This window comes from Micropterus dolomieu, linkage group LG08 (genome assembly GCF_021292245.1).
Source record: "Micropterus dolomieu isolate WLL.071019.BEF.003 ecotype Adirondacks linkage group LG08, ASM2129224v1, whole genome shotgun sequence".
Lineage (NCBI taxonomy): Eukaryota > Metazoa > Chordata > Actinopteri > Centrarchiformes > Centrarchidae > Micropterus > Micropterus dolomieu.
In genome coordinates, this window is record NC_060157.1 from 25,601,332 (window position 1) to 25,616,231 (window position 14,900).

Consider the following 14,900-nt stretch of genomic DNA (forward strand, 5'->3'; position numbering starts at 1 on the left):
GTGTGTGGGGGGATGGAGGAGGGGAGGGGGAGAGAATTGTGAGAGGAGGGAGATAAGTCGACTTCACAGCCCGTGACATAAATCACATCAAGACATGACAGTAGGACATTGAGCAGGACCGCTGATAAAGCCCAGCAGGGAGGGAGAGAGAGTAAAGTAAAAGAGAGGAGGAGGAGAGGCCCTTTCAGGTTATTATTACCCCTACAAACTCCCAATCTCCAGCGATCAGTGCACTAAAGAGCGACTCTGTAGAGGTTCCACAGTGAGTGGGTGGCATTGTTTAATACAGCTATCCTTCCATTGTAACAAGGGGGCATGGTTGTGTTACTGTGATGAGATTGGGGGATGGGGAGTTGGGGGGTCTCATGAGCTCATAGTCTGGAATGAAAGATTATCTGTAAGGTGATTAGATGGTTTGTGAAAATGGGTGTCAATTGATGCAGATGCTTTGGGTAATTGGGTAGGACAAGTGAGGCCACTTCTGCAGCACTGTTTTGACAAAAATTTATAGGACATCATCTGTCAGTAGTCAGAGGCCATCATCAGTTTTCACTTTCCGCATCTGCACATCTTTATGAAATATGGTATTGTAGTGACTACTCGCTGGGATAGGTGGTCATCAACGGTAGCGGGCGAGCTAATTGCTAACATGCTAGCCAGGCAGGATAAAGAGCCAATAAAGAGTGCTAAATGATAATTAGCCAGCCACTTAGTTGCTAACAGGATAAAAGGTTCACACCATTTGTTCAAAAGGCATAAATGTACCTTTGACATCTCATAACTGTCTGCAGACCTCCATTATTAGTGCAACCGTACATGGACAGAGGAGGCAAAATAAAAGTAGATATATAGACATAGTTAATTAAAGCTATAATAGCTTTTTCCATTTTGGGCTCCAGCTCTCTGCTTCCTCACATGTCAACATTGCCAAGACGGCTTGCTATTGGTTCACCAACTGAAGACCTCCAAGCTAAATGACAAAATAATTTGTCTACGCCCCCGAGAATGACGCATAGAAGCCTCTTCTGATCTGGCGCCAATTTTGGCAGGACAACATTGTATGTCTGTGCCTTCCAAAATTGTTACAAATCCCTGCTGAAAAATAAATCTGTTAGAGGAGTTTGTCACTTGAGTGTAAACATATGTTGTTTTGGAACAACTGAGTATTTCTCCTTCAGACGTCTCTGAAAAATGGTGTTTCTTTCACCAAACAAATCCACTGATCACAGAAATTCCACTGGAATGAATTTCTTTAACTACTTTAAGTGCTGGTGTAAACAGGCCTTTAACCCAAGTAGCTGTTAACCGCATCAGACAATATAATAATTGCTTTAAAGAATACGTAATCTCAGGAAAAACATTTTACATCAACTTTGTACACTACTTTTTTCTTATTTATCTCCGGCTAAATTATCTGACAACTCAAGTAAATTTAAACTAATCTTAAGAATTATTTGCAGATTCTGTTTGGCTCAGGTTTGTTCTGGTGTTGTCAAACTGACAAACAGCTCCTTTTTCAGTGTTTCTCTATGCCCATGAGGATTTTCTCCCTCAGCTTCTGTTCTCTCACTCCTGTGGACACAGTGAAAGAATGGGGATTCATAAACTGTTTGACGGCTCTACATTTCTGCTGCAGGGCTTAAATTAACTGTTTACGGGAACGGCTAATTTGTTACAAAAACGAAACGTCTCTCTGTATACTGAAATGCCCTCTTTGGTCGCAGAAGGCTTGTACATCATTGCGACAGGCACTAAAAGCCAAGCAAAGTGTGACAATGAAAAATGGACAGTCCATCATTCTAAGGGTCTTGCAGGTCATACATGCAGGCAATAATTTCATAGTTTTGGTTTACAGTTCTTTAGAAGCCTATTTTCTCCAAGAAAAAAAATCATGCTATGATCATTTTTTTTTATCAGGCATAACTTTTCATGTAGTTTTTCCTGGCAAAATTGGCCTTCTATACTGTTCAGTGACCAGAAACCATCAGTTGTTAGTCACGAAGCCTATAGCAAATGACAATAAAAACATGCCTTTGTGTCTCAACTAAAAGTATCTTAGTTTAAAATTCACAATTACAATGACTTTAGCAAACAACTCTATTGTCCTTGAAAAATATGAAACAGAGACACAGAAAAGATACAGCAACTTTGTTGTTTTAAATCATTTATATTGTCTGCTTGAGACAATCCTGAGCCAGACAACACTACATTGACATTCCTCAAACTGGCTCAAGACATCAAAGTTAAAAATTCATGATCCTTCACTGCAGTGTAATCCCACAGCCGCCTTGTAGAGCTTATCAGAGAGCTGTTATGTAAGGCTGAGTTCTCTCCTCCAACACTAAAACCCTCACCAGTGGAACATGGAAAGCAGGACTGAGTGTGTTGTGTTTGCCAGACTCACTGCTGGAGACAGAAACTAACTTACTTCTACCTATCCAGCACTTTCATCAAGTTCAAACCTGGAGCTTCTGGCTTGCATGGTGCTGCACGTCAAATGTCAAACACTCACTGGGTGATTTACTGGGTGAAGAGAAAATGGTAATTCCAGGAGTCAAATATAAATGTGTGTGCATGAAAGAGAGAAAAGGAGGAATAGATTATTGTAATATAGAATGTGTGTCTTTGTGTGAATGTACATACAGTGTGTGTGTGTGTGTGTGTGTGTGTGTGTGTGTGTGTGTTTGTGTGTGTGTGATGTATTTGGGTCTGGGTCCCCCTGGGCAGCGGGGCCTGCTGCCTGTCAGGGTGAGTGGCCTTATCTTCCCCAAACATTTACTTAACCCTTTGTCTTACAGGCCCCGGACAATGAGACAGGCATGAGGAATCCTAGCCAGCACACACACACACACACACACACACACACACACACAGACCACGTACACTGCTTGTTTTTTGATACATGTCAGTCATCCTTATTACCTACAGTATATGCTGAACTACAGCCATAGTTACACACATTTTCAGGAAAACAGAGTATTCTCTTCACTATGAAAGAATGATCTCTTTATGACAGTAGTTCTCTTCTGTAGAATCATCTTTTTTTGTGGGATTTCTGCTTTTTTCTTAACATGAACTAAAGTACTCATCTTACAGGTTTGATTAACACTTCAAACTAAAGACAGTGTCTTTACCAAGTGAAACATGTGACAAATCAAGCTCGATCATTTCCGTTTTACTCTAAACAGACGAGTGACAAAATAAAAGAAACACCTGAATAAATGGAGTGGAGAAACATAAACAAAAAAAGGAAATGAGGGCTCACTAAATGGTTTGATGAGCATGAAAATTATGTGAGTCACAGGCACAAAGACAGTTTATCTGTACGTTTAGCTGATGTATGAGAAGAATGCAGCAATCAGCCTTTGTTTCCGCAGAGAGGATGTGGGATGCCCGCTTTAAGTGTGTGTGTGTGTGTGTGTGTGTGTGTGTGTGTGTGTGTCTGTTCATGTGTTTCTGTCTGCATGTATTAATTGGTGTTAATAGATGCCAGAGATTTATATGTGTGTATATATAGTATGCATAGGAAGAAGAAGAAGAAGAAGAAGAAGCAGGAGAAGGAGAAGACGTGACGATGACTGATCACAAAACAAAGTCAAACCTCTGCTGGTTCCTTTGTGATCATTTTATGGTCTTTCACCTCAACAACCACATCGCTGAGTGGGTCTTTATCTCTGGTGTCCCTGAATGTGTGTGTGTGTGTGTGTGTGTGTGTGTGCTTGTCCTTCACTGGCTGCTCTGAGGTATTGCATTGGGGTCAAGTAAAGCTGAATTTATGCTTGCAGCAGGGGGTTATCAGGAGTCCTGCCATAGATGCCTATAGTGCAGATTTTTGTTTTTATAGTTCAGCTTTAGATTTCAGCTGTTGATATCACAACTGCATAGTACATGGATGTGTTGTTCATGATCAGGCTGTGTTGGACTTAAATTATATTCACTTGATCATAAACATACATCATTATGGAGCACTGGCTGAAATGACAGATGCTGTCACTCTTCTTGGAGGACAGTCTCGCTCATCATCAACAATCTCCACCACCATCAGAAACTTGAAAGAGATAACACAAACAGCCCAAGTTGGCCAGTCACATTGCGGTCCCCATGTGATATCGCTGCCACGGCCTCAACGGGTAGTAACACTTTTAAGGAGGCACATGTCTGATAGGGCATAGCCCATAATTTACTTCTTGATACTATGCATGCAGCAGCCATACATTAAACGGTGTTAAGGTGTGTATAAATATATATCCCAGAGTGACATCCCGGTGTGACGTGCTGCATCGCGGTCTCGGGAGGCAATGATTTGTGAGGCGCATGTGCATTTACTGCAGAGAATCGGGAGTGTGAACACCCAAGGTACTTTTTTATTAAATTACGGGTCTCTTTTATGCTTTTATGTTTATGTGGTGTAACTGGGACAAACGCTAACTGGTGTCTTTGTGTCCCTGCAGAGCAGAGACTGCTCTGCTGCCTGTTTTATTTAACGACCTGTTAGTTTATTTGATATTTTATTTCCCCTGAATATTGTGCCTTAGTGATTTAATTTGGTTTTAAGTGAGAAGAACAACAACTGAGCACATTATATAAAATCTGAAGATAAGTGGCTCGTTTTAATAATATTGCATGTGTTGATTTTAAGTGTGTGTGTTTTGTTTTTCATTTTATTTTGTATTTATTGTAGTGTGTATTTCCAACCACTTCTATAAGATCCTCACTGTAGTAACGTGGACTGCCACTACCCTATTTGGTTTAAATTATTTATTATAGTTTAGTCTTTTATTGCCATACATTATTATTTTGATCTTGTTTTAACGGTATATGTTGGATGTGTGATTGTTTTCACTGTTTCAATCATATTTAAGTTTGTTCACATAAAAACTACATCTCTGATCTTTCCTGTGGTCTTGCCTGGACTTAACTGTTACCAATTTAATACCTTGAGTTAAATCTTTGGGTAGAAGTTCCAAGGTGTCATTATCTATCATTCCTGAATAATACAGTTTGTCTGAGCCCTCTGTTGGGCCTGGTAACACAGGCAATGCATTTTTCCATTACATTACTTAGCAACATGAACGCTGTATTTGTACTGTTCACCTTGCAATAGTCTTGACGAAAGATGAAATGATTGTCACCATAGTAACTTTCCAGAGTTGTAAAATCCTGTCTCTGAGTATTATAAACCTCTGTGTTTTGGCATCTGATAAGCCTTTCATCTAACAGATCTGTTACTCAAACTGGACTTCCTGGATCGTAATTCTTCACCTAACCAGTACATGAAACAACACCCCAGCAACGCAGGCTCTTGGATTTTTTTTAATGCAGGACTGAACACCCACTAAAGCAATTCTGTGAGCTCTTGATCCCAAATCCCAAAGATGAGCGCATTGAGAAAAGGAGTAGAAGCAAAAAGACTATAGAAAAAAAGCATCATAAAATACTTCCCACTCTGTGCTCACTCTGCCATCTAATCAAACAAATCATGACTAAAAATTCACAAGCAAAGGTTCTGGGCTTGATCTATTAATCCAACCCTCCTCTTCTTTTTTTTCATGGTTTCTGTCTTTCTTTTTTCTTTGAAACAAATGATGACTTCAAATATTGGCAAAAACATTTACAACATGCAAATGTCTAACAGCTCTGAACAGTGGGTATATGGCTTTAGTTCAATTTCAAACTGTCTCTCTTTCCCTAACTGAGTAACCCAGCGGCTCGACTTGGCTAAACCCACTGCAGCCAGTCAGTCTTTGGCCTGCGCATTCTTTCCTTCGTGAAAATCAATGAAATAAATAGGGTGCATCTCAGCTCAGGAAACAGAGGGGAGGCTGCTCTGCGGGTTATCCAGAGTGCACATTCAGAAGCTCAGACAGAAACAGATGAGCCAGAAAGACGAATGAAGGTAGGGACTGAAAAGTTAGAGAGAGGGAGAGATGGAGGAAACAAGGCAGCTGACAAAAGGCGGGGGAGAGGGAAACAGATGAAGGTAAAAGGAATGGAGAAAAGAGACCAGGGGATGAACTTAAAATGACAAGAGGGAGGCTTACTTAGTCCAAAGTGCTATGGAGAGTTGTGGAAAATGAAGATCAAAACAAAGGGAAATCACCAAATACTGGAGCAAGGCACATAGATGTGTGTAGAATGGGATGCAAATCAGAAAATGAAGCCATTAAAAATGACATATGTTTACTACAGAGAATCAAATAATATGAGCTGAATACAAGTCTGACAGCAGACAGTGCAGAGGTAGAGAGAGGAGAGGAGGGGACAGATGGAAAGAAAGAAAAAATGAGGGCTGAAGGGAGAGATAATGTAGAAAGATGAGAGAACTCCACATGCAGAGCTTTATGATGGCCATAATGATCATTATTTAGTGCAGCGCTTAGGCGCAGGGGCGGCGGCAGCAAGGATGACTTCACCAACTAGAGCTTCATCAGAAGATCAAACACAGTGCCTGTCTGGGCCGCTGGCAACGCACTGCATACGGCTTAACTCCACTGATGTATCTTCAAAGTGTAAGAGGAGCAGAGAATGCAAAAAGTAATACCATGGCCTTGTGTATTCTGGAGCAGACAAAGAAAAGAGCAGTGCTGACAATAAAGTGTTAAATAGTGGTTGTTGGTCTATGGAAAGTGGAGTGCTAAGTAACCCCACAGCAATTACAGCTAACACTATGTTGCACAAATTATTAACAATGATTGAACACGAGTCTACTGCCATGCTACAGCTCTGCGAGGCTGTACTTAGGCACATTCATGCTTTGAGCTAAATGCTGGCATCAGCATGCTAACATGCTCATAATGATGAGCTATAATGTGCACCATGTTCACCATTTTAGTTTAGTATGTTAGCATGCTAACATTTGCTCTAAACACAAAGTATGTCATTAGTGTGGCAGGTATTTGGTCATAAATCAAAGTACGGGACAAATAGTTGACCTGATGATGGCCCTAGATAAAAAAGGTAATGGATCACCAAATTTATTTGAATTCATCCTGAGGGGAAAGTAAATGTCTGTACCATTCTATGTGTCTATTAGGGTTGCCAACTGTCCCGTATTAGGATGTCCCTTATAGTAGACCTAATTGATTTGTCCCATATGTGACCTCTCTTGTCCTGTTTTTTGACTACTACGCTGATCTAACCACTGACTGATACAACAGCAACAGTGGTCAATGACACCTGTCATCATCCAATCACAGCCTCCCCTCACACGCCTCAGCAAGTAACGTTAAATGCAGCTACTGTGGAAACGGACAAAATAGCGGTAAATGAAGCTTCGTACGTGTAAACATGGACTCAGCTACAACCGTCTACAACCTGTCTTGTTAAGCTAAATGGTGCATTTTTTCATGACTCAAATGTTGTGAAGAAGATGCACTTGGGAAGAACAAAAGCTGAGATGATCACAACGAATGTTTTAGGACCAATGACTGCGCGAGATATCCCGAATGATCTATCTCCAACTGAAGGTGAGCCTGTGTTTTACTCGGGTGCCACCGACGCCTCAAACACGGGGAACAGAAGAATGTTTCCAGTGTGCATGAGATATTTTTCTGTGTTTGATGGAGTGCGGTGCAAGTTACTTGACTTTTATGAAGATAGTGATGAAACTGCAAATGGTATTTACCAGCTCTGATGAACTGCCTGAAAAAGCATGAACTGGAAATCATACACATCACAAGTAGCTATGTTGTTTTTAGTTTGTCAGATGTACATGAAGGGGATAACCTTTTGTAGCGTACAGTGCAAGAGCCACAAGTGTTTTATATTAGACAAATAGAAAAGGTAACAGGTAGTGGTTTAATTAAAGGACTGTGTTAAATGTACCTGCTGTAAATAAACTTTTATGAAACCTACCAAATATTTAATAGAGAGATTAGCTATCATTATGAAAAATTGTTTAAAACAATACACTGTATATTTACAGAAAACCATTCACTCCATTCACTCTAACGCAAAAAGAGTCGTTTTCTAGCTTTTTTTGGCTGTATTTTTCTAAGATATGGTCAAACGCTGTTCCTGGGGCGCTTGTAATAGTTACAGTTGCTACCCAGAGAGGTTGAAAGGAGAAGTATGATTTATTCTCTTTCCAAAACCTGAAATAAATCCAGAAAAATGTCGGCTGTGGATTGTTCCTAATGTGATGTTAGTTAGCTAACGCTACCTAACTTCCTACTCAATGTATCGTAATAAAGCTCTACTCTTCCGCTTTTTAATGATTGTGATAATGAGTAGAGGCCTACCTAGCTTTACAGGAACAGTGTTGATCATTCATATCGTTGTCTTTTTTCTCAATCGTCGGGGGATGCGGTGGTTCACTAGTACCGTGTGACCGGTAGGCTTTAGCTTCTATCTTTCATTTTTTTCACAGCTGTTTGAGTCAGTTTGAGTCAGTTTGACAGCCTGAATACAACCTTCAAATGTGTAATGCAACTGCAAAACTGTCTGCTTCTTTGTGAGATCGCTTTTTCCAACTAATTTGACAATATTTCTCCGGGGAGTGCAGGAATAGACTGCGGCAGTTTGTCGGACAACAGTAACTAAGGGGGGCGGGGCTTAGCAAAGGGTCAATTGTTATTGTTGTTGCTTTGAAAATGACATTTCTTGACATCTTGGGTATCAGATAACATTTGTTTTTACCAGCATAAATTTTGAAAATTGAACTTGAACAGCCTCTGCTTGCTACTGTAGTGACTGCTGGCACAGATAGAGCGCAGAAACTGTTGCTTGTAAATACTGGACTTTTGGAGTTTTTTTGAAATTGTCTGGCTGACTTAGTTGTGTTACTTAGATATGCACTATTCACTATGGTTCAACTAATATTAGTGAGAATGCATTTTGAAAACGTGCATTTTTGGGTGACTTGTCAGGATTCACAGTTTTAGATTCAAACAAATCAGTTTTGGAACTATTCAATTAAATTATGAGTGCACTGTCAGACACAGCCTGGACTATGTCATTTTTAAATTCAACGTTTTCACATGACAGAAGCATTTTTTAGACAAACCTTTACATGCAAGCACACTTCCTGGCTGAGAAGTAATGGCAGACACAGGAGTATAGCTCTAATTTTATAGTGGGTCAAATGGCTGTCCATATGACAAGCCAAGATGGAGGACTAAAAGTTCCATTCTGGCATATTGCCAACATTGAGAAGCTTTGAGTTGCCAAGATATCTTGATACCAGTAAAACTTTCTCCCATGATTATCAGTCTCACATTTTCCCTTGCTTACACAAGCGCACAACTTTTTCACTTGGGTGTTACAGGTTAACGTGGGTTTATCACTCTTTCACCCCAGGAGACATGATTTACAATCACATCCATATACCGTAAGTGAAGAGTTTTATTCCCAAATTACAGACTGTGCACCTCTTTAACCCGCTACTTTGATAAATATTACATATGTCAGTTTTGCTTAATCCTTCTTTTATTAAAATAACATTTAAATGGTTTCAAAATAATAAGAAATTAACATCAGGAAACCATTTTTTTTAATTAAAAGCATTTTGGAATGAAATTGTTTTGGTAATGTTGATTACTCTTCGGAATGAAAACATTTTTGTATTGTGAGGGGAATTCATCAGAAACACAATACTGCACATTGCGCTCAGTAAAAAAAACATCAAAAATAACACAGTTCTGTCTCTGTGTTGAGGAAAAGACTTGTTGGCCTGTTTGGGAGAGATCAGGCAGTAGTCTTCTCTGATGAGTCAGTGACCTGCAGGCCAAACAGGAGGTGATAGTGTGTGTGTCTGCATCCATGAGTGTGAGCGTGTGTGTGTATTTCTTAAAAATACCAACAGACCCTTGGAGCCTCTGTGCCGGCCATCGCTGACGCCACCCTGACATCGACTCCGAGGTGGTGCTCTGAGAACTGCTGTGACGCCCACTCTGGAGGGCTGTACCTGGCACACATCACTCTGCACCTCTTCCCATATCTCTCTCTCTCTCTCTCTCTCACACACACACACACACCCTCATACTCCTGTTTCAACATACAACTAAGGACCAACCATGTTTTGTGTTTGGGCAATAAAAATCTAATTCCAGCCTGGTTACTGGTACTTAAATATGCTAAGCATAAAAAAAACACCAAAACACAAAACACATCATAGAATAAATAGTTCTAATCATCTAGAATTTAAAAAGAAGACAAAAACTTATATAAACTATATACTCATATATAAAGCCGACCACTTGAGTCATACTAGAAATATACTTGTGTTTTTGCTACTCTTAGCGCCAGGCTAACAGGTATTAAAATGCAATGTTTGTTTAAAAGTTGGTACAATGGAAATGGCTCTCTTCATTAAATCAGTGTGGCTCAAATTACTTGTCAAACTGAACACTAGTTTTTATGACAGATCTATGACAGAGTGCACTGAAGGCACCCATGTCCTCCTCTGTGACCTTCTTATGCAGGGAGAAGCTAGAGATGTGGATCAGCAAGCGTTGTTACTGTGTGTGTGGAGGTGTGTCTGCAAACATGTTCTAGACCCAACTAAAGAGGTTAAACTAGCTAATTAACCAACCACACACACACACACACACAAAATGTTTCTCAGTTCCCAAAATGTAGTCAGTGATGTTCTATACTTTTCTTATAGTCAGCAAACCCCATGAAAAGACAAAACCAACAATGAAATGTTTCCTACTAACAAGTATTGTGTGTGCATCCAACCCCTGATACATCTTCTTCCTCTGAGCCATAGAGCTCCGTTGTTGTCTAAAACTATTTTATCTGTGAGCTTCACTTCATCGCCATGAACAGACACACTGTAGTTTATTTTGGCTCAGTCCCACATACATTCTGCCCCAAATACTCACTAGAACACCACATGTGGATTCATCCGCCGCAGAAAATAGTCCCCGACAAATGCACTATAGTTTGATACCTACAGCGGCCAGCTGTATTAGGAAATTATCTCATCTATGGAACTTTTTTTTAAAGTCAACTATTTATGACCCGCTTTTAAAGCTTTACATCTACAGTAGGCTGAGTTCCAGACAGGCTAGGGAAGTTAGGAAGTACTACAGAGAGACGGACAAATGCAGTCCTTTGAGACAAATGAGAGATTTGGGATTTTGGGTTATATAAATAAAATTTACTCAGTTGTTGGTTTTGGTCTTTAAGGGATTTACTCACCAGCTTCCACAAAAGACTCAGTACTGAATTTCTCCAATTTCACTTCTGAGCTCTTTTTCCCCCACTGCCTTCTTATACAGTAACAAAATGCTCTATTTGGGAGAACAGTATTAGTTGCACACAAAAAGACCATGTAATTTTGAAATATGACCATGACATCGTGATACTATTGGCTTTGAAAATCCATTGAACTGCCAAGACCATCATAAACTAGAGGTCAAAGGACAGTAATGTTTTCTTCTTTCCACCCCCCAACTTTAGTAGACTCTCATCTTTTCTCCTTTCCTCTGGGATCCAAAACAGATCCTGGATCAGCTACTTGTGGCTTCCCACTAGATTTTGAAGAGCCCCTATCCCATTAAATCCCATAATCATATTAAATTATACCATTAAATGTTCTCAGTTTGTCTTCTTGCATATTCTTTTGATTCTGAGCAGTTGTCAACCTTTTCAACATCACTGTGGTTACCTGATTCAATAAAAGACATTTGCTCTCTCCTACTCCAGATTCCTCATCAATTCTCCACATCTCTCCGCATTTCTTTCTCCCTGCCTCTCTCCCCATATATCTGCTCCTTTCACCAAGTATAATCCTCAAACCTTCCATTTCTCAATCCTCCCCTCTTGCTCCTTTTTTATTGCTCCCTCTCTGTTCATAGATCTCCTCCTCCTCTCATCAACTATTCTTTACACCCATTCCATTCCACACCACCTCCCCCTCCTCCGTAAACTCAACCAGCCACCCCACCACCCCCTTCCTCGCCCCTTCGTCCCTCATCTGAGGGTGATGGAGAGACAAGAGAGAAGGAGGGGGTGAAGGTAGGGGGAGGGCCTGTGGTGGTTGAGTAAGCCTGGACTTGACCCCTGCTTTCTGGGCTCCGAGTAGTCTCCTCTCCACCCTGGGCCAATGACTGATGGAGAGACAGCTAGGCACACACACACAAGCAGGGAGAGTGACCTCTTTTTACCATGCTACACTCCCACGTGTAAAATATAGATAGCACCCATCCTTGTATTAAGTCTGAAACACACACACACACACATCATGTGATGGATGTCCATTTGGGCGCCTGCTAGCAAATCCATCTGTCTTTACATCACTTTGCATCTACATGTACGTGTGTACAGTGTGTGCATGTGAATCTGACTAATGCCTAATACAGTACAGCATTTACTCAACACTGGTTTGTAAAGAAAAAACACTAACTTAAATTCTTTGCCTTTAAGGATTACACGTTGTCGGGACTTTTCAGTTTAGAATCTTAAGATGTGATTTATACATATAAAATGTGTTAACTTATGTTCTTTATTTATGAAATGTGAGAAAACCACCTTTCTGATCGATGTGTTAAATCAGCTCATCTTTTATCATTAACTTGGTGTAATTTGATAGTTTTATCTGTTTCAAATCAAATCTAATTAAGTTATCTAATCGTCATTTTCAGATCGTTTAGGCCCCATCCACCTTTTGCTACGTTTGCACCTCCCTTCCAGACTAAAGCGGCAAAAACAAGGCCTAAAACGGAGAAGTTTGAAAACGCTGACGACCCCCGTTTCTACTCCTTTAGTTCGACATTCGCCGACGCAGCAAAACGTCACCATGTGACATGACTTTAAAACCTTGCGGGAGCATGGCAGCTGCAGTTGCTTAGTCCGGCGACCACAGTTGCTTTTCTCTGGCTGCACAAAGTTGGAACCACCTTTATCCTGATCTCGTGGCATTTGTCTTTGTAAGAGATCACTCATTGTTCTAAGCATACAGTAAGCTGGTGGAAACAGGTGGAATGTGTCCGACTTGATGGCGCGTTTTTTATGTCTCGCCCCTGCAGTCGCCTGAAGCTCATGTTAGACTATCAAGTCGGCAAAAGTCAGTTGCAGTTCCATTAAAAGTGCAATGGAAACACGTGACTTAAATGTCAGTCAGGCTTGCACTGAAGAGTTGAAAACAACAGATCTGTGAGGAGACCGTGACCTTCCAAAAATTAATACTAGAAAACAAATGTTTTCTTAAAGTTTTTCTCTTTGCAGTGTGTGTACCTGTGTATATATCTGCAAATGCTTTTCGTTCAGGTATCTGACTAATACCTGATACATCAAAATAATCATCATAGGTTTAGAGCAATGAGATGAACTACAGCTCGGCTCGGCTGTTTCAAAAACCTTAAACCTCTGAGAATAGCGCTCATGTCATTTTTATACAGAAAAAATCCAACTCACCTCAGAAATCTGGACAACAAATCACCGCATAGAACATGAATTCAGCTCACAAGCACTTTCACTCTGTATCCCACAAAGCTGCTTGTGCCAGCTGACAATAAATATCGCAGCAGTGTATATAGTACAGACACAGTCTTAAGCTGGCGATGGATACCGGTGCCAAATGCTTTTGTTATTACTGTTAAGGGCTGATTTGTGCTATGGAGAGCTATGAAGTGCTATGGGGTGCTACAGAGCTATGGCGCTCGGTGTGAGGCAGATGTTTCTGAGGGGTGATAAATCAGATTGAGTGTAGACTAGAGTAATTACGTGATCATTCATGTGGATAACAGTATACAGTAAGAGAGCAGGTAAGTAACAAATGTAAGTAACAAGTGTACAAACTGAGGAAGGTTCCTCCATTGATTTCCCCTTCAAGGGTAGATTTTGCTCCCCTCCCCACACCCGCTCCCTTCCTGTAACCTTTTTTTCTCAAGGAAACAATCAAACTCACGGCCACGGAAGTCATCGTTCTCGGGTGTCTCCGAGTAATCCATCACTCTGTTGTTTTCTGTCTTATTTTAGGCCTCGCTCTGCCTCTCCTGTTGTTGTGTTTTTCTTCCTAAAAATGGAAGAATAAGTCTGCGAATAGACCCAGCCTGCGTTAAGAGCTAATAATATCAGCAGATTGTGTGATTCATGGTCTTTGCTCAGGGAAAATAAATACATTTCCACGTTTGCATGCACAGTTAGTCTTTCTTTCTCTTCACCACAGAAATATTCAAGGAACAATTTCATCAAACATATGATGAAACATTTACCATAATGCTAGCTCTCTGCTGCTGGGTCTTTGCAGTATTACTGTTATGTAGGGGTGAGTATTGTTGACTCTAGATAAAAGTATAAATGAAGTAAAGTGGGTTCGCTGTGCCCTTCAAATAACCCTTTGCTCTTGTGTTAGCTTGTCTGGGTTGGGCTATTGCCTTGGACCAGATGTATGGTTAGTGTTTGTCTTTCCCTTCAGTTGTTCATGTGGCCCTTTGGTATGTGTTCCAATGATCCAATTCAACAGAACAGTTTATAGTTCTTGTCTATGTTTACTTGTTCTTTCGAGGGACATGTTCTTACATCCAGTTTGGATTTGATTTACAAGATGGAACTGGGTAATCAGTCTTTACTACGGGATTAGTGTCTATCTAGTGACTATCTTTATTCAAGAGTTTTTCAATTCTTTCAATATGAGAGCGTAACTTAAAACTTTAAATAAGGGTGGGTTCACACCGGCCTTGTCAAGTCCGGTTGAACCGAACCCTGGAGCGTTTACATACTTGGTGCAGTTTGTTTGGGCTAGTGTGAACACCGGACTCGAACTCTGGTGCGGACCAAGCCATCAACTTGAAGAGGTGGTCTCAGGCCGCTGTCAGCTGGATCCTGAAGCAGTTAATTTCTGATGTAAACATCTTTCGAACCAATCATGGGAAGCTGTCTTAAATGTATTATTGTTGTAATTAATAATTTTCAGTATGTATATAGAGAATAGAAAAATTACAATCAAAATA